Below are 26,317 nucleotides of genomic sequence, written 5' to 3'. Positions count from 1 at the left end.
AAATTCTGCCAAGCAGAGGAGGACCCAGACACCGGCTGCGACTGATGAAGATGAGTATCTTTTGTATAGTCACACGCATGCCCACAGACACTGTCTCACACATTGATGGCTCATACCCATACATGTGCACATACACACACCGTACAGCCATCAACACATTCAATAATCATCATCATTACACACCGTAGATAGTCACATGCAGTCACCGTAAATAGTCAGTCACACGCAGTCACCATAGATAGTCACACGCAGTCACCATAGATAGTCACACGCAGTCACCATAGATAGTCACACGCAGTCACCATAAATAGTCACACGCAGTCACCATAAATAGTGACAAGCCTTCACTTTACACACGTTATAGTGTTACCTCCCTTAGTATGCCCAGAGGAAGGGCAGTACAGCAGCCATGGTTTCCCTGCAGGTTTCCTCCACTGGGGATTTTTCCTGTCCTGCGTGTTGCTGTTCCCTCTTCGTGAGTGATGGGAGGTAACAACCAAAACACATAGAATAAAAATAAATGTTCCATTATTTAACTTACTACCCTTGGTCTGAGTCATTTTTTTCTATTTCTGATCGTAAAATCTAGTTTACAGGGGTCCGGTGAAGTAACACTCACATATAGCCTGGATATGCCGTAAGTATGTAATTGGTGCTGTCAGACCGCTGGCATTCTCACTGATCATGTGTATGAAGGGGCTGCTGTATTTTGGGGGTCACAGCAGTCCTTTCATGGTCACCAAGGCAAGATCTGTGTGAGAGAAGAAAAAGATATGGTTCAAAAATATTTTATAAGTTGCATCGGACAATACAGTATAATACAGTTGAAGGAGTAGTCAAGCTATAGTCAAAACCTAGCCACAATCCCTTCTCCTTGCTAATTCCACCACCACCCAGTGTCCCATACAATTTTTATTTTTAAAAAACAAAGCATAACAAAATTGACCAAAATTCCCTGTTGTGGATTGCTACACATCCCCATATAGAAGAGGACGGCACGAGAGGAGAAGAGGACGGCACGAGAGGAGAAGAGGACGGCACGAGAGGAGAAGAGGACGCCACGAGAAGAGAAGAGGACGCCACGAGAGGAGAAGAGGACACCACGAGAGGAGAAGAGGACGCCACGAGAGGAGAAGAGGACGCCACGAGAGGAGAAGAGGACGCCACGAGAGGAGAAGAGGACGCCACGAGAGGAGAAGAGGACGCCACGAGAGGAGAAGAGGACGCCACGAGAGGAGTAGAGGACGCCACGAGAGGAGTAGAGGACGCCACGAGAGGAGTAGAGGACGCCACGAGAGGAGAAGAGGACGCCACGAGAGGAGAAGAGGACGCCACGAGAAGAGAAGAGGACGCCACGAGAGGAGAAGAGGACGCCACGAGAGAAGAAGATGCCACGAGAGGAGAAGAAGAGGAGGACGACACAAGAGAAGAGGAAGATATAACCTGTCAGCAATTCTGCTTCTTGTGTTCAATCAAAAGGGTATCACACTGTGAATATTTCGTAGAAAGACTGAAAGGGAGCCTCAGGGCCACAGCCTGAGACTATAACATGTCTCCAACATGTGCCTCGTGGTTGCTGTACTCATGTAATGGCAGTATGTGCAACAGTGCCTGAAAGCCTAAGACTGACCGGTGTACAAGACCAAAACGGAGTCTAACAAGGATAAAGATACTTCAAAACCCCCGATATCTTGCCGGTTGAACTAGGTGATGAGTCATTGTAAGATGTGGCCTGGAGAAAGTCACCTTCAGGAAGTGTTCCTACTAAGGTGGAATGGTTCTGGACCACTAGCTAGAAGTCTGTACAGAGGGGCAGTGAACCCAGGGTGAGCTGGGAAGTGGATTTGTAACTGCCAGGCTAAGCGCCTACCATTAGGGCTAATGCCCACGGCCGGATTTCCGACGCATAAAACGCGGCGGAAATCCACAGCGTTACACTGCAGCCATTAGGTTCTGTTGAATCTAACAGCTCAATGTTCACGCTGCGAAATTCTACAGCGGAATTCCGCAGCATGAAATAACCCGCGGCATGTCCTATTTGCCGTGGGAATAGGCACGGCCGGCTTCCATTGTAGTCAATGGTAGCCAGCCGTCACACTATACCTCGCACTGCAGATCCGGGAGGTGAGTATGGGGTCTTTGAGGGGGTGGCGCTGTGACAGACCCTGCTGCCGTATTCCGCTGGCGGAGCCCGTCATGGCGTGGGCATTAGGCCTTATTTTAACCACAAAGTTCTTATACAGACTATGTAACAATCATCTTATATCCTTTGTGACTGATTGCTATGCTTTGTGTCTCCTGTGGAATAAAGTATTCTTCTGCTACTGTTGTTGTCCAGCTTAGTTATTGCGCCATCTTCCTGCATTGCAATTGGGTCAGATGCCACAGTTAAAAAAAATTCCAGTGCCAATGCTCGATAAATAGCTGTGATTGGCTAAGCGTCAGCCAATCAGAGGCAGCACTTCCAGGAGGTGGGTATTTTTCAATCCCCAGGCAGAAGAGATGAAGAAGAACAGTGACGGGAACCCGGGGAGAAGCGGCAGATAGGGCTTAGATTAGGGCTTTGATAGTAGGATTCCCTACTGTCAAAGTTGGATCACACCGCACAAAAATCACGTTTTCGTGTGATGCAACAGAGAGGAAGGCTCCATAGGGAAACATGGGCAATAAAACCTCATGAGTCGCGTGCATATCGCGGGACCCGTGAGGTTTTTGTGTCTGGATGTCGCACACTCCAAAACATCGTAGGTGTGAATTCACCCATTGGAAAGCATGGGCTGAACGAACACGTGATCTGTCGCATTATCGCAACACGACAAAATGACACAACCTTGTCGCTCATGTGAATGAGGCCTTACAGGTACATCTAGTGTTAGACCACGAGAAATACAATAAAAAAAACCTAAAATGTCATATTACAACTTCCATAACAAAGCCAGTATACCTCATGGCTAAGGTGGTCAAGGGGGTCCGGGCTAAAGCTAGAATTCCTTTTCTCCTTTCCCAGGAAAAAAAAAGAATCCTAAATCCCCCAAGGCATCGCTGACAAATTCAGTAAATATTGCCACAAGTTGTATTACCTCTCAAATGATAGCTACACTCCACAACTTCATGAGCACTTTGTTGAAAACTTTTTGATGTAAATTTCCCCCCTGCATCTCACCTCATCCCAACTTCAAGGTCTCAACAATCCCATCTCAGACCAGGAAATAGAACCATCAAATCTCTAAAAGTGGGCAAAGCTGCGGGTCCAGATGGGTTTGAAAATGAATATCTTAAGACCTTTTGACATATTCTACTCCTGCACATTCAGAACTTCTTCAATCAGGCAATACATTCAGGTCACCTTCCCCCAAAAACCTCAAAGCAACTATTATAACACTTGCAAAGGAGGGTAAATCTCCAGACTCCCCAAGTAACTTTTGTCCGATCTCTTTCCTAAATTCATTCTTAAATGCCATTAAACATCCCCGTCAGACAACGGTACTCACCAGAGCGGCCCTCTCTCCGATTTAATCTTTTCTGTACTAATGGAATCCCTAGCAGAATCAATAAGATCCAACCCACTAATTAAGGGGATCCCCTTAGGGCATTCCATACAAAATAAACTTATTCCCAGACAATGTGATCTTTTTTTTTCAACAATAAATTTTTATTGAAAAGCTTGCTTACATGAAAATTTGTGTTCATTAAACTTTACAAACAATCACATCAATAAGTGACATATAATATGGATCCAATTACATTATAAGTCGGTTGGAGTAAAGAACTCAGCTAGAAGTTTGTCACAAAGCATTTTCTAATTTTCTAAAGAAAGAAGAAAGTAGGTGAGTATTAATACGGGAGCACATGGGGTAGGGGGGGGAGGGGGGGTTGGGAGGTGTGGGGGGGGGTGGGAGCAGAGGGAGGGGAGGTTAAAATATATTGATAGACAAAAACTTAAAGAAGGCCTGGAACAAGGCCTGTAAGTGAAACTTACTCAGCAAATATTACATAGGACCACACGAACTTTATTCTAATTTTGAGAATTTTCTTAACCATGGATTCCACGTCTCATTAAATTTAGAAATCCTGTCGCTGCGTAAAGCAAGTATTTTCTCATATGAACTATGTTCAGTTATCAGATTAATAAGTTCTGAGCGATTCGGTGGGATTTCGGACCTCCATTTTTTAGTAATTAGATATTTTGCACCTAATAGGATATGTCCTATGAGGTTTTTAGAGTGGGGGTCTATCCCACCTGGGTCTATCAGAAAGAGGGCCAGTTTCGGGCTAAAGGGAAAGTTCCCCCTGAACACGTCTCGCAATAATTGGAAGGTTTCCTTCCAAAAGGGTTTTATTTGTGGGCATGACCAGAAAATATGAAGCAGGGATCCCTGCCCCCCACATTCCCTCCAACACTTGTCATCTAGGGCTAATTTTCTACATTTCAGAAGAGTTGGAGTAAAATACCACCTCGTGAGTACCTTTAAATGGGTTTCTATCAAATTTGCCCCTCGCGAGGCTTGTCCAGCCCATTTGAAGGCTTTCAGCCATTGATCTCTGGGAATTTCCAGCTCTAGATCTTTCTCCCAGTTTAATAAGTGGCATTTTTTGGAAGGTCTCAACATACCAGTGAAAATGTCATAGAAAAATCTAGTCTTTGCATTCATTTGGGTGTTGTTTAATATTGAAAGCACTACTTTTGGGATTTTCAGAGAATTAATATTCTGTGCGTAAAGAAGCGATGCAATTTGCATATGTTTATATCCTTCAGTTGCTGAGATATGAAATTTAGATCTAAGATCTTGGAAGGATAACAGATGGTCCTTAGAAAACAAATCTGAGATGTAGTGAATTCCACTGTTTATCCATGGAGTTAGCCTAAGGTTGGGTATAAGAAATTCTAGTGCTCTAAGGGGTATGTTGTAGTAGGTAACGGGAGAATTTCTCTCGGATTTTAGGAGGAGTTCTTTCCAGGCTTCTATTGAAGCTTTCATCGGGGGTGAGAGTCCAGACAATATTAGATGTTTTTTAAGGTTGGGGGCGAATGTGGTTAGAGTGAGAGCATGTAGAAGGAGGGATAGAGGTCTTTGACTGTTGTGCTCTAGTTCTAAAGTTGGCCAGCTTAAGTTAGGGTTATGCCGTAGCCAGGAAGGTATTTGGCTAAGGATCGTGGCTTTACGATAAGATTCCAAGTTAGGGACACCCAATCCTCCTTGGTTTTTGTTTAATGATAATGTGGATAATGCCATTCTTGGTTTTTTATTTTGCCAAATATACTTAGATAGTTGTTTCTGGAAGCTTTCAATTGTTTGTTTTGGAATTTGTAATGGTAGGGTTCGGAAAAAGTGAAGAATTTTGGGTAAAATAATCATCTTATATGATATCACTCTTCCCAGCCAAGATAGAGGCCGTTTGCTGAAGGAGTCTAGTTCATTTTGTAGTTGTTTTAGCAGGGGGGGGGGGTAGTTGGCATTTGCTAGTTCTGAAATAGGACAGCATAGTTTTATTCCTAAATACGGGATACTTTTAGTTTGCCATTGAAAGGGGAATTCTTTCCTAATATCTTGTTTTAGTGTGTCGTTTATATGCATGCCTAAAATTTGGGATTTAGTAATGTTTAGTTTGTAGAAGGATGCTTTTGCGAATTTAGTAAGGGTGTGATGGACTTTCCTGAGAGAATGTAGTGGACTAGTGAGAGAAAGTAAGATGTCATCCGCAAATAGGCTAATTTTATGTTGTCGGAATCCTGCGTGGATACCTTGTATGTCCGGGTTACTTCTTATATGCTCAGCTAGAGGTTCCATGACCAGCGTAAACAGGAGCGGTGACAAAGGACAACCCTGACGGGTACCATTGGTAATGGGAAATGAATTTGATAGGGTTCCGTCAACTAGTACCCTTGCGGATGGATTTGTATACAGTGCAGTTATTGCGTTATAGATAGTGCCACTAAATCCGAATTTATTGAGTGTGGAAAAAGCAAATTCCCAATGGAGGCGGTCAAATGCTTTTTCCGCATCAAGCGCGACCAGAATTGAAGGAGTGTGTGTGATAGTGTTTTTGTGGATCAGGTTTATGATCCTTCTAGTCGCATCCGATGCCTGTCTTCCGCTAGTGAAGCCGACCTGGTCCGAATGGACTATGTTGGGTAGAATTTTTAGGAGTCTGCAGGCTATTGTTTTGGCATAAATCTTTATGTCGCAGTTGAGCAACGATATGGGCCTGAAGTTGGCGGGTGAGACGGGATCTTTCCCTGCTTTGGGTATGGTCACAATCGTTGCTTCCAACATCTCTGGGGGAAAAAAGCGTTGTTGTATGCCTTGGTTGAATGCTTCTGCCATGTGTGATGTGAGCGGTGAGTGGAAAGCCTTATAATAATCGTTTGAAAAACCATCTGGTCCGGGTGCTTTTTGGGGTTTTAGAGAGTGGATGGTATCTTTGAGTTCCAATGGTGTTATGGGAATGTTTAGTTGGAGAAGCTGATTCCGTGAAAGGGATGGGAGCTTTATCTCTTCCAAAAAAGAGTCTATTATTTGGGTTGTTGGTTGGGGTGTTTCTGCATCATCTTTTAGGTTATAAAGCTTACTGTAATATTGTCGGAAGGCTTCTGATATTTGAGTAGGATGGTAAATTTTTGTTTTTTTGTTTTTTGGATCCAGGATGTAGGGAATCAAAGATTTTTGAGTTCTTTTTTTAACTATTTTGGCTAACATGCGGGAGGGCTTATTGTTTGAAATATAGAAAGTGGCTCGGGAAGATTTTTGTTCTCTGTCGTAATTGTCTAGCAAAATACTTCTAAGTTTATGCCTAAAATCAAAAAGTTCTTTATGCAAGTCTTCTGTGGGAGATTTCTGTAATATTTGTTCTGTATTGGTTATTTGTGTAGTAAGTGTATTCAACTGTTTCATTTTTTCCTTTTTATGATGCGAGCTAATTTTGATTAGGGTTCCTCTAATATATGCTTTATGAGCATTCCATATGGTTAGTGGGGATACTTCCGGGGTGGTGTTTTTTGCAAAATATTCCTTAAGGTCCGTTAGTATCTTTTCGCAATATTTTGGAATTTTCATGAGAAATACATTATTCCTCCATGTTTTTGCTTTTTCTTGTGTGTTTTCCAAGTTTATGGAAATTTCTGTTGGGGCATGGTCGGACCAGGTTATTGTGCCTATTTGGGCTTCTTTAAGCCACGGGAGAGCGTTTTTGTTGACTAGAATAAGGTCTATTCTGGAAAAAGCCTTATATCTGGCCGAGTAAAATGAGAATTCTTTCGAAGATGCATTTAGACATCTGAATGTGTCAAACAGATTCTCTTTCTGTAGCCAGGGTAATAGGGAGGGGGAGGATCTCAGGAGTCCTCTTGACGAGTCAAGTATTTTGTCGGGGACTGCGTTGAAGTCTCCGCATATTATTAAAGTTCCCGTTTCACATTTCCTGATCTTCCTCATTATTTTATTTAGGAAACGTAGTGGGGCATGGTTGGGTGCATATAGATTCACTAGAGTGAAAGGTTTGGAGTTTATCTTCCCTGTCAAAATAAGGTATCTACCTCCCGAGTCCGCATTTTGTGTGAGAATTTCGGTATTGATAGTATCTCTGAATGCTATTAGGACCCCTGCTTGCTTTTTAGGGGCACATGCTGTGTAGATCTTGGGGAACTTTTTGTGGGTTAATACTGGAAAAGTGGGGGAAGTGAGATGGGTCTCCTGGACACATAGAATGTCTGCTCTAGAAGATACAGCTTCCCTCCAAAGAGAGGAACGTTTAAAGGGGGAATTCAACCCGTTCGCATTTAAAGAGAGAATTTTAATTGGCATTTTTTTTTTTTTTCTGTTATGTTTGGGATTTAAAGAGTTGAGACGTGGAAGATCCTATGTTATTTGGACCTGAGAGCAAGTAAAATTTACTACTGTAAAAAGTAACTAGAAACTAGCTATTGTACAGCAAAATGTTAACACTTTCTTAATAGAGCTGAACTATTTTCACAGATTATAACGTTACAGAATATAAGTTTGAAAGAGACAGAAAACAAATCACTTTCCAGATGTAAAGTGACGAAGTAGAATTTGTCTCAGGTTAAGAAACCTGTACAATGATGGTGGGGGGAAAAAGTTCGCCTGGAAAACGCCGAGCTCAGCCACCAATTATTTTTAAAGGAGAAGACTTCCTCTTCTTTAGTGGTAGTCATTTGTAGGGTAATTCTTGGTCTACTGCTTGAGGTTTTTTCGGTGGAGGCTGATGGTGTTGTGGCGAGGGGAGAGCTATGCCCCACTTTCTGCAGATCTGGGTAGCGTCCTCTGGATTGAGAAAGATGTGGGTAGTGTCGTCTCTTCTTATCAGAATTTTAGTCGGGAAGCCCCATCTGTAAGGAATTTTTGCTTGGCGCAAAGCCATGGTAATTAAAGAGAATTTCTTCCTTTCCAGCATTGTGGCTTTAGATAGATCCGTAAATAGATGAATATTTTCATAGGGAGCTGGTAGCGGATTAGATTTCCGCGCTGCTAACATTAAAGCTTCCTTTGTCTGAAAAAAGTGCACCCTTGCGATGATATCTCTTGGGATGGACTCGGCAAGATATCTAGGCTTCGGTAATCTATGCGCTCTATCTATAGATAGATCTAGATTGGAGGCATTAGGAAGCAAAGTAGCCATTAGGCGGTTTAAGTAGGCAGGAATCTCAGATGTTATAATATTTTCCGGGACTCCACGGATTTTGATATTGTTTCTCCTGTTCCTGTCCTCCATGTCCGCAATTTTCGTTTTTAGTTGGGCAACTTCATCTACCAGCTCATAATGCGCATCTATTAGTGCATTATGCGACTGCGAGAATTCTCCCATTTTATTTTCTGTGTGTGATACTCTTTCTTCTATGTCCTCTATTGTGGTTTTCAGGGACTTTCTCAAGGAGTTGAAGTTAAGTTGTAGGGAGTCGCTTAAAGCGATTACCATCTCTTTAATAAATGATTCAGATGCTGGTTGGGAGGACGAAGGAAGAGCTGTGATATATTCTTTTAGAGATGGGGTTTGTTGCTCTTTGTTTAATATATCATCTATCTTGGGTCTTTGTTTGAGCGGGCTTACTGTGGGAGACATGTCTTCCAACAGGAGTAAAGAAGAAGCCGCCGCCATTTTGTGGGCAGCATGTGAGGATATGCTATTCCTTTTTTCTGCATTTTTATTATGTGCAGGAGGTACTTGTATCTCATTTTCTAAGATGTATGGTGAGCGCTCCGGTGAAGAACGATCTTGGGGCCCTATTTTGTGTTTATTTGGGCTATTTAGTGCAGAATTCTCCTGTGAGATATGTTTGATAGTGCCGGGCGCCATTTTGTGGGCATGCTGTGGGGCACTACTGTGTCTTTTTTCTGCCTTTCTGTGTGAAGCAGGTGTGTCGGCAATTTCACTCACCGTTTGTCTGGATGAGAGTTCTGATGGGGATCTTCTGTGAGCTGGGGGTGAGAGAGAGCCCTCTCTTCTGCTTCCCGCGCTGGACGAGGGAGAAGTCGGAGCGCTCGCTGCAAGGGCTTGTCTGGCTGTCGGCGCTGAGAAAAAAATCATCCAGCCTTTTTGGATGCGGACGCTGGCCTCTGCGTCGGGACATCTCCAGGAGAAAGCCTTAAACAGGTGATGTAACTTAGTAGCTTCTTCTTGTCTCGATCGCTGCAGCAGGACCTGGGATGTGCAGGAGTCAGACAGCAGATCGGTCTCCCCTCCTTCCGGCACGTAGGTGGCTTGTGATGGGGCCGCCGGAGCTGTGGGGTGCAGGAGATTGCGTGGGGTCTAGTCGTCTGTGTGGGTTGCGGGATGGCTTGTGGTGTAACACAGCGCGGCAGCCGTGGATGCCCCCCTCCCCTCGATCATTGCTGCGGGACCCGGGAAGTGCAGGAGTCAGACGGTGGCTCTGTCCCCCCTCCCCCCGGCACTGAGGTGACCTGAGACGGGGCCGCCGGAGCTGTGGTGTGCAGGAGATTGCGCGGGGACCAGACGTTTGTGTGGGAAGTGGGACGTCTTGTGGAGTATCACAGCGCGGTAGCAGTGAGTGTACCTCTTATCCCGATCGCTGTAGCAGGACCTGGGATGTACAGGAGTCGGGCAGCAGCTCCGTTTCTCCTCTCTCCGGCCCGTAGGGAGCTTGCAAAGGGGCCGCTGGTGTTAAAGCTTGCAGGAGAACGTGCGGGTAGAAGAGTACTTCCAGGCTTCTGTATAAGGTGCCGAACGGCTTGCCACGTCTCCACCACCTCTCGCAGCCCGGTATCAGCCTTTTCCCGGTGTTTGGCAGTCGATCCAAGTGCTTTTTGTCGCTTTAGGAAGTCTTTGCTCACGGAGCTCTGAGATTAAGCGGCCATTTCAGCGCTCGGCCAGGCCACGCCCCTCCAGACAATGTGATCTTAACACTATCGGCGCTGGATAATGCCTTCGTGTCATCGCTACCATTCTAAAATTTAGCTCGGTCTCATTCTAAAATTGAACGTATGATAGCAGGGAGAGAAAATACATCAATTCTGCCATAGTTTTTTTTTTTTTTTTTACAGCGTTAATCATGCAGCATAAATGACACAATACATTTTTTCTGCGGGCCGGTAAGATTACAACGAGAAAAAAAATCTTATTTTTTTTAAGTTTTTCCACTTTTCTGCAATAAAACCCTTTTTTGGAAAAACTTTTTTTTCTAAATTGTTGCATTCAAAGTTCTATAACTTTTTTATTTTTCCATGGACGGAGCTCTGTGAGGGTTCCTTTTTTGCGAGGCCAGCTGTAGTTTTTATTGGCACCATTATCAGGTACATATGGCTTTTTTGATCACTTTTATTGCATTTTTTTGTGAGGTAAAACGCTAAAAATTAGCATTTTTGCCTCAGTTTTTTAGCGTTTTTTTACGCTTTTTGCCGTGCAGAATAAAAAGCATGTTAAACTTATTGTACATGTTGTTATGGACACAATGATACCAAATATGAGGAATTTTTATTTCTATTTTTATGCCAATATGAGAAAAAGCACAAAAAAATGTACATTATTTTTATCTTTTTTTTTTTTTTTAATATACACACCATTTGTCTTCCTCTGGGGGACTTACATCATATCACCGATGATCGCTATGATAAGGCATTGCAGGACTTCTCCCTTGCAATGCCGTATCGCTTGTTATAGCTATCATAGGCAGTGGTAATACAGGATACCCGGCAACCAGCCGGGCACTCTGCGATTACATCGCGAGAGCTCAATGATGTCACAAAAGGAGCACGCTCCCTTCCCATGCCGCAACCTAGGCTGTTGCAGAGGGAGGCCAGCTATTGGTGACAGCCGGCTCCCAGTGCCGTATAGCGCAAGATCTCTTCTGATTTCGCACTATCCACATGACATAAGGGTATGTCCAGTTGCAGGAAGTACTCTGCTGCCAGGATGTACCCTTAAGTCCTGTGGAGGGAAGGGGTTACACATTGGTGCTACTGCGAATCTGACAAGTCCTGGTCAGCCTTGGAGGCCTCTTTGTCCCACATCATGAATTGGACGGCCTTCCTGCGAGCGTCTTCTTTTAATCCACTAGATCTCCCTGCAACCCTTCGACTCTGCGTAGAGGTTTTTTAAACAATTTTTCAGCGCTCCGATGTCAGCGGCTCTTCTGCATGTGTATGCCATGGAGACCCGGGGGTTCGTCTATTGTAACTTTTTCCTGGTTATGGGCCATTTACACGGGACAATTATTGCTCTAATTTGTCCAAATGAATGAATGTGAGTGATAATCGTGCAGATTAAAGGCACAAAAATCGCCCACTTTCCATTCACAGGCTTTCACACTGACTTTTCAGTCAGCCTAAAAACCATTGCTGATCGCTTGTAGTTCTGTCTAAATGCTCCCTGCTCAGAAAGGTGAAGCGCTGAGTGAGAAGCCTGCGATCCAGCGGAGAGTCTATCAGTGTAAACGCTCTGCATGAGTGCCAACAGCCTTAGCGGACAACCACTAGAAAGGATGCTTATTATTGTCAACTGCATATTATACTGTGAGACCACAATAAAACCAAACCCATTACCGTATGTGTGACCACGGGTTACTGCTGCAGTGCAGGACAATACTCGGGTATGCTACAGAGGGCACTACATTACCGTATGTGTGACCACGGGTTACTGCTGCAGTCCAGGACAATACTCGGGTATGCTACAGAGGGCATTACATCACCGTATGTGTGACTATGGGTTACTGCTGCAGTCCGGGACAATACTCGGGTATGCTACGGAGGGCACTACTTTACCGTATGTGTGACCACGGGTTACTGCTGCAGTCCAGGACAATACTCGGGTATGCTACAGAGGGCACTACATTACCGTATGTGTGACCACGGGTTACTGCTGCAGTCCAGGACAATACTCGGGTATGCTACAGAGGGCATTACATCACCGTATGTGTGACTATGGGTTACTGCTGCAGTCCGGGACAATACTCGGGTATGCTACGGAGGGCACTACTTTACCGTATGTGTGACCACGGGTTACTGCTGCAGTCCAGGACAATACTCGGGTATGCTACAGAGGGCACTACATCACCGTATGTGTGACTATGGGTTACTGCTGCAGTCCGGGACAATACTCGGGTATGCTACGGCGGGCACTACTTTACCGTATGTGTGATCACGGGTTACTGCTGCAGTCCAGGACAATACTCGGGTATGCTACAGAGGGCACTACATTACCGTATGTGTGACCACGGGTTACTGCTGCAGTCCAGGACAATACTCGGATATGCTACAGAGGGCACTACATTACCGTATGTGTGACCACGGGTTACTGCTGCAGTCTGGGACAATACTCGGGTATGCTACAGCAGCCTGTGACCCCCAATAACAGGACTGAGCGGGGGAGGGGAGCATATGGCGGGCAGTTCAGTTACTGCATGGGGAACAGGTTTAGATTATAAACCACTCAGACAACTCCTTTAAGACGAGTTCTACAACATATTACATGTACCCCACAACAGGACCATTAAGGCTGTGAATTGCTAGGTAAACTGCATTTACAGTAGCAGCAAAATGCCGCGGAAATAACCTCCCCAAAACCCGTGCGGAAACGGACAGGCGGCACGGAATTCACACCCGCAACATGTCAATTATGTGGCCGTCTCCAAGGCAGAACGCACAGCCTCTCAATGAAGGGGTGCGCTCCGCAGAGGGATTCAGAATAACACCCCCACAAACGGCGCGGCTTTAGAGGCAGGCATTCCGCGGCTGATCTGTAGCGGGACGTCCACTGCGGATACTGCGCTGAAAATCAGTCCCGTGAGCGCAGCCTAAAACCTGCAGCTCGTCACACAAAAAACACAATCCCTTACAGCCTCGTTGGTGGAAAAATAAAAGTTCCGGGTCTTTGAATGCAGCGAAGCAAAAAAATTTTTAAAATAATAATTGGGGGAGAAAAAGTGGGAAACCTAAAATATTTATAGTTTTGTTGTACCAAACCGCAGAGAAAAGTTCTGAAGTCATCGAGATAACAAATGGCAGAATCCATGTGTTCCCGCCCCCATAAAGCTCCGTTATAAGCTGCTGCAGCCCATGTGCGGGACACGGCTGCAGCCTGTAACCATGTCACTGGGCAGACCCAGAGCTGCCGGTAGGAGACCTGCGGCCGTCTGGCAGAGGAGACTAGGTGTCTCATGGAGGAACCCATTATCACATAACGGCTCATGCCCCCCAACGAAGCGCTAAACACTGGTCTCCCCGCAGCGCTTTAACAAGAGACTGCGCATGGCTGCGGGCGCAAGGCGTATACCCGCGGATCACATAGATATGCAGGGGGAATTTATTCCCCTCTCTGTTTCACTATTGCGTATAGACGGCATTTCATACGCTGCCTTTACCAATGTACAGGGATCACGGTGTGGGGGGTACAGGATAATAGACCACGCCGCCATCTATATCTCATGTATCGATATGAAGTATCTACAGGCACACATGTATGGATCAATGAAAGTCCAGTGACCTTCATGGACTCTATTTACCACGTATCACGCAGCTGTGTGGCCCACGCATAATACACGGTAAACACGCGGTCCGTGGACATGAGACCTTTATCTGCAACAACTCCTTTACATGGTATCTGTCAGCTCGAACATGCCGGTTATAGAGCAGATATATAGCTTTACGGCCGGCTTCCCACGATCGGATTACTATTGCGGAATCCCCGGTCTGCGTCCGTACGGAGCATCCACAGCAAATCGCATGCATTGAAGGGTAGATACTTTTGCTTTTTCCTTCACACTCGCGGATACGAATTGCGTATCCCGTGAGCGCAGGAAAAAAGAAAAATCACAGAATGCTTTATTTTGCTGCGGACGGCCTACATTGAAGTTGATTGGGCTGCCGATCAGACAGTATCAGACAGAACTGGCATTACATATGGGCTGTGGGTTCCCACGCCATCTTCTAGCGACGGCACGGCAAATACAAATATTGAAAAAAGAAATCTGTACTGCGCGTGACTGACGCCGAGCCTCCGTGGTCATCAGCATTACAGATAATGCAGGTCTGCGTGGTCGTCGGCCGGGGTCACAGACGGATGCCACAGCAGGAACGGGCTCACCAGTGTGCAGCCGGCCTAACTTGTATATTATTCATGTCAACCTCTGCACATTGTGGGCTGAATAGTCCAGGGGGCGGTCCTATCAGTGATTGACAACTATCTGAATGACTGTACATACAGAGGTAGCTGTCAATCACTGATAGGACAGCCCACTTGACTGTTCAGCTCACAATGTGCAGAGGTTGACATGAATACAAATAATACTGAATGTCTTCCCATAAAACTATACATTAACCCTCTCAGCGCCTCCTGCGCTATAACATCATGCCTGTAGTCTGGACACCATGATCCAGCCGACGGGCTCCCTGTAAGGCCTCATGTCCACGGGGAAAATCAGATCCGCTGCAGATTCTCCATGTAGAATCTGCAGCGGGTCCCTCCTGCCCCGCGGACATGAGCGCCGAAAATAAGAATTTAAAAGTATTTACCATCCGGCGCGGGCGGAGAAGATCAGCTGTTCCTCACGGCCGGATCTTCATTTTCGGCCGGCGGATGAATTCCTGACGCCGGCGGCACGTCGCCGGCACGTCTCCGACGTGCCGCGCGCATGCGCCGGGCACATCCGCCGAGCCGAAGCAAGGAAGATGCGGCCGTGAGGAACAGCTGACCTTCCCCGCCCGCGCCGGATGGTAAATACTTTAAATTCCTATTTTAGGTCTCCCGCGGATCCGGACGGCTTCCATAGGCTTCAATAGAAGCCCGCGGGAGCCGTCCCCGCGGGAGACCCGCACGAAAATGGAGCATGGTCCGGATTTTTCCATGCTCCATTTTTTTTTAAATCCCTTTTATTGACGATCCGCGGGTATTTATCTACCCGCGGGTGGTCAATGCATCCCTATGGGATGCGGATCCGCACGCGGGAGATCCGCTGCGGATCTTAAATCATATTTTGCCCGTGGACATGAGCCCTAAAGGCTCAAACACACTTGCGTTTTTTTAACACTGCGATATTGCTGCGTTTTTTTTAACGCGATTGTCAATGGGACTTTCTAATGTTAAAAACGCATCACAAGTTAGTGCTTTGGGATTTTTGTGCGATGCCTTTTTAACATTTGAAAGTCCCATTGACAATTATGTAAAAAAAAACGCAGTGATATCGCGTGAAAAAACGCACAAGAAAAACGCAAGTGTGCAGGAGCAGTGATATAACCTTTTAGAGACCGAATGCCCAAAGTGCAAACCAAAACCCACTTATTTATGGCATAGTGCCAACACGTCAGGGGGCAGGGCTTATCACCACGTATGATTTTACCCCGTCGTTATAACAAGGATGGGGCTGTTTTAAACTAGACAGGGTGCAGATTTTGACTGCTTTTTGGATGCAGAAATGCTGCGGAATTTGCCACGGAAATTTCCGCTGAGGACACTCTGCAGCATTTCCGCCACGAGTAAACATACCCCATCAGTAATACTGACCTCCTGCAGTGGCCTCCGCGGTAATGGGGACCCCCTGCAGTGGTCCCAGCGGTAGGGTTGCCACTCGGACGGTATTTTTACCGCCAGGCCTGTGCAGGTATTTTTTTTTCTTTACCGACCCTGTTACAGGCCGGTATTTTTGTCGGGGCCCGGGGACTGCAGGCTGTGACAAAAACGCTGGCCTGTAATATAGTCTGCTGCAGGCAGCCATGATGCAGCAGACTCGCAGAGAGACAATGATGACGCGCTTGCACAATGGGCTTTTGGGAACGCTGGACTAGCAGCAGGCAGCCTGTGATGGGAGTCGGGAGTCTCGGTTGGGACGCGTACACGGCCGGGCCATGGCGGGCCATGGCTGGGTCACTGGGTGGCTGCGTCATTAGGGGCCTGACACCTCCAGAGGAGCAGCTGTGGGGGATAGCAGCCTTGCAAGCACTGCCAGCTCCCGCAGCACACATAGCCGCTTTTCATCATTACATTAGGCAAGAGAAGAAAGAGACCCTGACAGCCACACTCTGCGGAGGGGAAGAGGAAAGAGCAGGTGCGGATTGTATCATTGAGTTTAATGACAGCTGTATACATACATGTTCACTATGTATCCCCTGGTGCCGGCTGTGGCGCAGGGAAGTAGGGCTACTTGTATGGAGGAGGTTACTGTCAGCAGCAGCCATCATCAGCTATTAGTCCACGCTGCCAGTTGCCCCAAGTGTCTTCTTGAAGTTCTGTCCTCTCTGTCCATTGGGCTTCTCAAGAACAGTGATTGACAGCCGCAGTGTCCAACCAGGAGGCCGATACAGCTGCCAATCAGAGCAGCTCGATGGGGTGATCTTCAGGAAGGAGACCTCTCTGCAGACCACTTGCAGCAGCGGGGAATAAACCTCCAATGTATCACTGCTGCTGATAGTAACATCCATCACACCGGTATTCTTTAGGCCCCCAGCACACGGGCCGAAATTCTGCGTCAAGATTTTTCCGCAGAATTTCCGCCCCTGGACACCTGCATAGGATTGCATTGCAAAACGGAATCCTATGCAGACGGCCCCGATTTGTCCGAGTGAAAATACACGCGGAATAAAAATCGTGGCATGCTCTATTTCTGCGAGCAGATCTCGCAGAGGCCCGCACAGAAATGTCTCTCTCGGCGCCCCGGTTCTGCTCCGCGCATGCGTCGGCTGGCCAGCAGCCGGCACATCTAAGAGCCGGAGCCGCAGGAGAGGCGAGTTCCGCATTGGTCCCGGCAGAATTCTCGCTGTGGGATTTGACCCGGCCATCTGCAGGCAGCCTTAGGCTCACCAGCCTTTACATACAGCTGTCTTCAGTCTCTGCAAAGGTGTTGATACTTTTGCATATTGGTGATCTATCCCTACAATATGTCAGCAATGTGTCGTTTGCAATGATCTGACCCCTGGGACCCTATGATCACAAGACACAGTCCCACTCTCATCTGTGCACCACGTCTGCTTTTGCAGCTCAGCTCCACTCACTTCAATGTGGCTGAGCTGCAATACCAGACGCCATGCACAGACAAGTTTGGAGCTGTGCCTGTAAAACCTGAAAGGCTCTGATCTCTCACGCACAGCATATCTGAGGAACAAGGTTTTCCACGCACATACTATTGATGACCTATCCTCAGGTTAGGCCACGAATATTTAATTGGCTGGGGTGCGCCGCAAAGCACAAGGGTTGGAGTGGAAGCAGTTGGCTCCGACCCCTGTGTAGTGGCCAGCACTTCTAATTGCAAGCTGGGGTCTCATTAAAATCAATGACACCTGCGCCTACAACTATAAGCACTGGCCACTCCACGGGGGTCAGAGCCAACTCCGACCCCTGTGTATTGCAGTACTGAAAGCGGGCGCCCAATCAGCTGGGATCTCGAGTGGCGCACCCCAGCCGATCAACTATTATTGATAGGTCATCAATAATATTTCCTTGGAACCTCCCTTAACTCTATGGCTATGATGAGGGAAGCAAGGGAGCCGGAAATAGGAAGACCACTATAGATATCCATGATGAAGGCCATATGCTTAGCCTTCATCAGATGTAAGCAGTGATCACTGAATGATTAGAAGAGCAAGATTCTACATTGACACAAAACTATTAATTCCTGCTAAGCATTTCATCCTGGCTGTACCCCACAGATCACCCCTTGTAGACCCAGGAGAACAACTGCTTCTTTACTAAATAAATCATCTTTAACCCTAAATCATAAGTCATGTTAAGGCACAACCATGGAGGACGGTGCCTGAGTCTATTAGTTTTTATAGTTTTACAGTCTACTTAGAAAGGGGTATCAAGAAATAGCTAATGAGGGATAGAAATTATAATGGGGTTATTTAAGAACACAGGCCACCAAGCAGTAAGGCTCGGTTCACATTGGGCGGATTTGCCGCAAAAATCCCGTCCACACAGGACGGCGAATCTACCATGGCAAAGCCGGCGTTGCGGCGCGGATTTGCCGTCCGCAGCATGTTCATTTTTCTTTCTTCCGCTGCGGACGCGCTCTCCTCTATGGGAGAGCCGGCTGTAGCGGAACAGCCCGCAGCTAAGTCCTGTGGGTTTTGAAGCAGTGGATTCCCGGTGAAAATCTTGCGGGTTTTCGCTGCGGCCAAACCACGAGATTTCCGCCTGGAATCCGCCCAGTGTGAACCGAGCCTAAATGCTCAGTAAACACATGTTTTGCCAATACATAAATGTACTTCTTTACTCTTTCCACCATCATCGTTTCCGTATTTAGTTTCCTCCTCACGTGTCAATCAGAAACCTCTAATTCCATCCCTCTTGTGTGTTTCCAGCATTTACTAAGATGTTCTTACTGAAATACAGAACCCCCACCTTTCCCCTGCAGCGGCCCCGGTATTCATAGTGACACCCAACAGCGGCCTCGGTAGCAATAGTGGCACCCCACTGTAATGCTATTACTACTGGGGGCGGTATAGGGGACACCATTACTAATAGTATCCCCTATATCAGCCCCAGTAGTAATAGTGCCCCACTAAGACCCATATACTTACCCCTAACTCCTCGCCGAAGCGCTGCTGCTGATCCTAGGTGCACACTGTGCTCCTCCCTTCATCTCCCTTCTGTGGAGATGAAAAATCAATAAATGTAAATGGCCGATCCCTGAGGCCTAAGAGGGGCCGCATCGTCAGAGGGGGATTCCCATTACAGCTTTTCATGGCCAAGAAGGGAAAACCTGGTGACTATTCTGACACTTGTCAGCAAGAGCCGAGAGTACAGCGCCCGTAGCTGCCATGGAAAGTGACCAGGAGCCAAGAACAAGAAGTGCAGCAGTGAGCCATGCAGCCTCTGTGATGTCGGACATTCTATAAATGGCGCAGTGCGCTCTGCTACACGGAATCCTGTGGCTCCCATTCACTTCAATGAGAACTATGGAAATACTACTTGGCTCTCCAATAGGCTATGGCCGGCTGCTTCGGTAGCCGTTCCCCATACTCTTGGTACTCACCTGCTCCCGCGATCCAAGGGTGTCGCCCTCTGCAGTCTGCGTGCGGCAGAAAATCTGACTTTAGAGTGCGGTGTGCGTATCTGCCATCTATATATATATATATATATAAAAGATGAAAGCCATCACTAACTGACGTACAGAATCTAATTCTCTCACTTCCCGATGTCGTAGAAAGAACAAGCGTCCAAATTTTATGTACGGAATCTAACCCCTTGAGTGGCGGGTTTCCTACCACCCTGTCGTGCCCACCAGGGCAGGTTTTTTAAAATGGTCTAATCATTGAATTTCAACTAATTTTGCAGTTGCGTCTCAAGAGCCATAACTTTTTCATTTTTCCATTGACACAGCCATATGAGGGCTTGTTTTTTGCGGGACAAGTTGTGATTTTTTAAACAGGGGGGAGGAAAAAAATAAATGGGGAAAAAAGAAAAAAAGGGGCCATGTCATTAAGGGGTTAAATAATGCATTAACTTCCTTCTCTGGGTCATTACGACGCATGGATACCACATGTGTGATTGTATTTTTGATTTTTTACAAAGTAAAGGGAGACAAGTGTTTTTATAATTTTTTTCCTTTTTTTTTATTATTTTTTTTTTTTTTTTTTATTTTTTTGTCCCTTTAGGGGACTTCCACAGGGACCCATCAGGACCCCCTGATCACATTCCGGGGGTCCGATGGTGACAGCCCTTTACATGCTGCAGTGACAGCCTTTTACATGCTGCAGTCACATAGACTGCAGCATGTAAAGGGTTAACACAGCAGAGATTGGAGGTTTTCTCTGATCTCTGCTGTAAGAGCTAGTACCTAGCTGTCCTCTGACAGCCAAGCACCAAACTCTCCCTGCCACAGAGACCATCGGCTTGCTTCTGACAAGCCGATGGTCTCTATGGCAACCTGTAAACAAAGCAGGAGATTGCCGGCATGTCGGCAATATCTTCTGCTGGTTTTTCAAAGCCCTTGCTTTGTTCTCTGTGGGTCTGTGCAGGCAGAGCACAATGTCACAGCTTGTGGCATTGTGCTCTGCAGCTCCCATAGTGATACATAGCCCAGAAATCTTCCGGGCTATGTCGCTATGAGCAATGGAGCTCGTCCCGGAAAATTTCCGGGCGTGCCACTCAAGGGGCTAATTCTCTCACTTCCCGATGCAACAAATAATTACACAAATTTTTACCGCACAAATGTGAAATTTGCCATAACCATTCTTTATGTACTAAATATTGGAAATTTAAAGGGTTGCAACTTGATTTTTCAATCCTATGCATAAAAGTAAGTGACCCCCTATGTAATGTAACTAACAACACACATCTGTACTGCACAAACTTGAAATTTGGCATGACTATTCCTATGTAATGTAACTAATAACATATCTGCACCCCACGATATATGAGACAGTTATCATCTCAGCAAAACAAAACGCATTTATCTAAAGTAACCTCGACTTCATAAGATTGTCCGTGTGAACACCAGAAAAACAGCAGGACCAAATTAGCTAGTACACTTATATAGGAGAGTGCGTGTGCAGCAATCTGAGGGGGGGGAGGGTCAGACGTTTGTGCTGCGCGCCGACTTCAGAGGCGACACCGCAGGACGCTCTCTCGCATACGACTCCATTCAAAAGAATGGGGTTTATACTCTTGTGAGATTTGTCTCGCAATGCACCGATCTCGCACGATTTTCTTGGCCATGTCACAGTCTATGGAAGCCATCTGACCCGCGGCCCGGTCTGCAACGACATTGCAAGAAAGTCGCAGGTACCAGTGTCATCACCCAGCGACGGCGCAGATCTGACGGTAGGAAGCAGGTACAGGCGGAAGCCGGCCGGGCACAGGGGCGGATGACGCTGAGGGCAGAAGCAGGTACAGGCGGAAGCCGGCCGGGCACAGGGGCAGATGACGCTGAGGGCAGAAGCAGGTACATTATAGCAATACGTTCCAGCAGCACACAGAAGAAAACACCACTCCTGTGGTTGGATCCCCCAAGAACGATGCAACAGCCGCTTACGGACCAGACCAATTCCGTACAGTAGCGCAAATTAGGCTTGACAAAGATATGATTTAGGATCAAAACGTCGCCATTGTCTCACCAGGGGAGAATAAAGGCTTGTTGATTTGTTTTCTCTACACCAGCTGATGCTGTTGCATTTTTCCTATGGCAAGAATCAGGTACAAGAGGACGCCGGCCGGCACAGGGGCGGATGATGCTGCGGAAAGAAGCAGGTACAAGTGGACGCCGGCCGGGCACAGGGGCGGATAATGCTGCGGAAAGAAGCAGGTACAAGTGGACGCCGGCCGGGCACAGGGGCGGATAATGCTGCGGAAAGAAGCAGGTACACGCGGACGCCGGGTACGGGGGTGGATGACGCTGCGGGCAGAAGCAGGTACACGCGGACGCAGGCACACGCAGATGCAGGGCACGGGGGAGGATGACGCTGCGGGCAGAAGCAGGTACACGCAGACGCTGGGCACAGGGCCAGATGACGCTGCGGGCAGAAGCAGGTACACGCAGACGCCGGCCGGGCACAGGGGCGGATGATGCTGCGGGCAGAAGCAGGTACACGCGGACGCCGGGCACAGGGGCGGATAACGCTGCGGACAGAAGCAGGTACATGCAGACGCCGGGTGCGGGGGCGGATGACGCTGCGGCCAAGAGCAGGTACACGCGGACGCCGGCCGGGCACGGGGGCGGATGACGCTGCGGCCAGAAGCAGGTACACGCGGGTGCCGGGCACGGGGGCAGATGACGCTGCGGCCAGAAGCAGGTACACAAGGGTTCCGCGCACGGGGGCGGATGACGCTGCGAGCAGAAGCAGGTACACGCTGACGCCGGGCACGGCGGCGGATGACGCTGCGGGCAGAAGCAGGGACACGCGGACGCTGGACACGGGGGTGGATGACGCTGAGGGCAGAAGTAGGGACACGCGGACGCCAGGCACGGGGGAGGATGACGCTGCGGGCAGAAGCAGGTACACACGGACGCCGGCTGGGCATGGGGGTGGATGACGCTGCGGGCAGAAGCAGGTAAACGCAGACGCCGGGCAGGGGGGCGGATGACGCTGCGGATGGAAGCAGGTACACGCAGACACCTGGTACGGGGGCGGATAATGCTGCGGCCATGAGCAGGTACACGCGGACGCCGGCCGGGCACGGGGGCGGATGACGCTGCGGCCAAAAGCAGGTACACGCGGGCGCCGGGCACGGATGATACTGCGGGCAGAAGCAGGGACACGCGGATGCCGGGCACAGATGACGCTGCGGGCAGAAGCAGGGAAACGCGGACGCAGGGCACGGGTGACTCTGTGGGCAGAAGCAGGGACATGCGGACGCTGGGCACGGGGGCAGATGACCATGCGGGCAGAAGCAGGTACATGCGGACGCCGGGCACGGGGGCAGATGACGCTGCGGACAGAAGCAGGTACACGCGGACGCCGGCGGCGGATGACGCTGTGGGCAGAAGCAGGCACACGTGCACGCCGGGCACGGATGACGCTGTGGGCAGAAGCAGGGACATGTGGACGCCGGCCACGGATGACGCTGCGGGCAGAAGCAGGTACACGCAGATGCCGGGCACAGGGGCGGATTACGCTGCGGGCAGAAGCAGGTACACGCGGACGCGGGCCGGGCATGGGGGTGTATGACGCTACGGGCAGAAGCAGGTACACGCAGATGCAGTACACGGGGGAGGATGACGCTGCGGGCAGAAGCAGGTACACGCAGACGCCGGGCACAGGGCCAGATGACGCTGCGGGCAGAAGCAGGTACACGCAGACGCCGGACGGGCACAGGGGCGGATGATGCTGCGGGCAGAAGCAGGTACACGCAGACGCCGGGCACGGGGGGCGGATGATGCTGCAGACAGAAGCAGGTACACGCAGACGCCGGGTACGGGGGCGGATGACGCTGCGGCCAAGAGCAGGTACATGCGGACGCGGCCGGGCGCGGATGACGCTGCGGCCAGAAGCAGGTACACGCGGACGCTGGGCACGGGGGCGGATGACGCTGCGGGCAGAAGCAGGGACACGCGGACGCTGTGCACGGCGGTGGATGACGCTGCGGGCATAAGCAGGGACACGCGCCTGCCGGGCACAGGGGCGGATTACGCTGCGGGCAGAAGCAGGTACACGCGGACGCGGGCCGGGCATGGGGGTGTATGACGCTACGGGCAGAAGCAGGTACACGCAGATGCAGTGCACGGGGGAGGATGACGCTGCGGGCAGAAGCAGGTACACGCAAACGCCGGGCACAGGGCCAGATGACGCTGCGGGCAGAAGCAGGTACACGCAGACGCCGGACGGGCACAGGGGCGGATGATGCTGCGGGCAGAAGCAGGTAAACGCAGACGCCGGGCAGGGGGGCGGATGACACTGCAGACGGAAGCAGGTACACGCAGACACCTGGTAAAGGGGCGGATAATGCTGCGCCCATGAGCAGGTACACGCGGACGCCGGCCGGGCACGGGGGCGGATGACGCTGCGGCCAAAAGCAGGTACACGCGGGCGCCGGGCACGGATGATACTGCGGGCAGAAGCAGGGACACGCGGATGCCGGGCACAGATGACGCTGCGGGCAGAAGCAGGGAAACGCGGACGCAGGGCACGGGTGACTCTGTGGGCAGGAGCAGGGACATGCGGACGCTGGGCACGGGGGCAGATGACCATGCGGGCAGAAGCAGGTACATGCGGACGCCGGGCACGGGGGCAGATGACGCTGCGGACAGAAGCAGGTACACGCGGACGCCGGCGGCGGATGACGCTGTGGGCAGAAGCAGGCACACGTGCACGCCGGGCACGGATGACGCTGTGGGCAGAAGCAGGGACATGTGGACGCCGGCCACGGATGACGCTGCGAGCAGAAGCAGGTACACGCAGATGCCGGGCACAGGGGCGGATTACGCTGCGGGCAGAAGCAGGTACACGCGGACGCGGGCCGGGCATGGGGGTGTATGACGCTACGGGCAGAAGCAGGTACACGCAGATGCAGTGCACGGGGGAGGATGACGCTGCGGGCAGAAGCAGGTACACGCAGACGCCGGGCACAGGGCCAGATGACGCTGCGGGCAGAAGCAGGTACACGCAGACGCCGGACGGGCACAGGGGCGGATGATGCTGCGGGCAGAAGCAGGTACACGCAGACGCCGGGCGCGGATGATGCTGCAGACAGAAGCAGGTACACGCAGACGCCGGGTACGGGGGCGGATGACGCTGCGGCCAAGAGCAGGTACATGCGGACGCGGCCGGGCGCGGATGACACTGCGGCCAGAAGCAGGTACACGCGGACGCTGGGCACGGGGGCGGATGACGCTGCGGGCAGAAGCAGTGACACGCGGACGCTGTGCACGGCGGTGGATGACGCTGCGGGCAGAAGCAGGGACACGCGGCCGCCGGGCACGGCGGTGGATGAGGCTGCGGACAGAAGCAGGGACACGCGGACGCCAGGCACGGGGGAGGTTGATGCTGCGGGCAAAAGCAGGTACACACGGACGCCGGCCGGACATGGGGATGGATGACGCTGCGGGCAGAAGCAGGTACACACGGACGCCAGCCGGGCACAGGGGCGGATGATGCTGCGGGCAGAAGCAGGTACACGCTGACGCTTGGCATGGGAGGGATGATGCTGCAGGCAGAAGCAGGTACACGCGGACGCCGGGCAGGGGGTGCGGATGCCGCTGCGGACAGAAGCAGGTACACGCAGACACCTAGTATGGGGGCGGATGATGCTGCGGCCAAGAGCAGGTACACGTGGACGCTGGCCGGGCACAGTGGCAGATGACGCTGCGGCCAAAAGCAGGTACACGCGGGCGCCGGGCACGGGGGCGGATGACGCTGTGGCCAGAAGCAGGTACACACGGCCCCCGGGCACGGGGGGGGATGACGCTGCGGACAGAAGCAGGTACACACAGACGTCGGGTATGGGGGCGGATGACGCTGCGGCCAGAAGCAGGTACACGCGGACGCTGGGCACGGGGGCGGATGACGCTGCGGGCAGAAGCAGGGACACGCGGACGCTGTGCACGGCGGTGGATGACGCTGCGGGCATAAGCAGGGACACGCGCCTGCCGGGCACAGGGGCGGATTACGCTGCGGGCAGAAGCAGGTACACGCGGACGCGGGCTGGGCATGGGGGTGTATGACGCTACGGGCAGAAGCAGGTACACGCAGATGCAGTGCACGGGGGAGGATGACGCTGCGGGCAGAAGCAGGTACACGCAAACGCCGGGCACAGGGCCAGATGACGCTGCGGGCAGAAGCAGGTACACGCAGACGCCGGACGGGCACAGGGGCGGATGATGCTGCGGGCAGAAGCAGGTAAACGCAGACGCCGGGCAGGGGGGCGGATGACACTGCAGACGGAAGCAGGTACACGCAGACACCTGGTAAAGGGGCGGATAATGCTGCGCCCATGAGCAGGTACACGCGGACGCCGGCCGGGCACGGGGGCGGATGACGCTGCGGCCAAAAGCAGGTACACGCGGGCGCCGGGCACGGATGATACTGCGGGCAGAAGCAGGGACACGCGGATGCCGGGCACAGATGACGCTGCGGGCAGAAGCAGGGAAACGCGGACGCAGGGCACGGGTGACTCTGTGGGCAGAAGCAGGGACATGCGGACGCTGGGCACGGGGGCAGATGACCATGCGGGCAGAAGCAGGTATATGCGGACGCCGGGCACGGGGGCAGATGACGCTGCGGACAGAAGCAGGTACACGCGGACGCCGGCGGCGGATGACGCTGTGGGCAGAAGCAGGCACACGTGCACGCCGGGCACGGATGACGCTGTGGGCAGAAGCAGGGACATGTGGACGCCGGCCACGGATGACGCTGCGAGCAGAAGCAGGTACACGCAGATGCCGGGCACAGGGGCGGATTACGCTGCGGGCAGAAGCAGG

The 26,317-nt window shown here is 50.5% G+C and overlaps 1 long non-coding RNA gene across 1 annotated transcript in view; it reads right to left on the bottom strand.

The window, feature by feature from the left end:
• Positions 1-295: 295 nt before the first annotated feature.
• Positions 296-26,317, bottom strand: part of LOC136619863 (uncharacterized) — a 33,371-nt gene continuing 7,349 nt past the window's right edge. The window contains exons 2-3 of the long non-coding RNA XR_010791068.1: positions 620-751; positions 296-471 (exon numbers count right to left, since the gene is read on the bottom strand). This is a non-coding gene — a long non-coding RNA (uncharacterized lncRNA). The remainder of the gene's footprint in view (positions 472-619; positions 752-26,317) is intronic.

This window comes from Eleutherodactylus coqui, chromosome 3, assembly GCF_035609145.1.
Source record: "Eleutherodactylus coqui strain aEleCoq1 chromosome 3, aEleCoq1.hap1, whole genome shotgun sequence".
Lineage (NCBI taxonomy): Eukaryota > Metazoa > Chordata > Amphibia > Anura > Eleutherodactylidae > Eleutherodactylus > Eleutherodactylus coqui.
The sequence above is the reverse complement of the archived record's forward strand: the minus strand, read 5'-3'. Positions and strand labels throughout refer to the sequence as shown.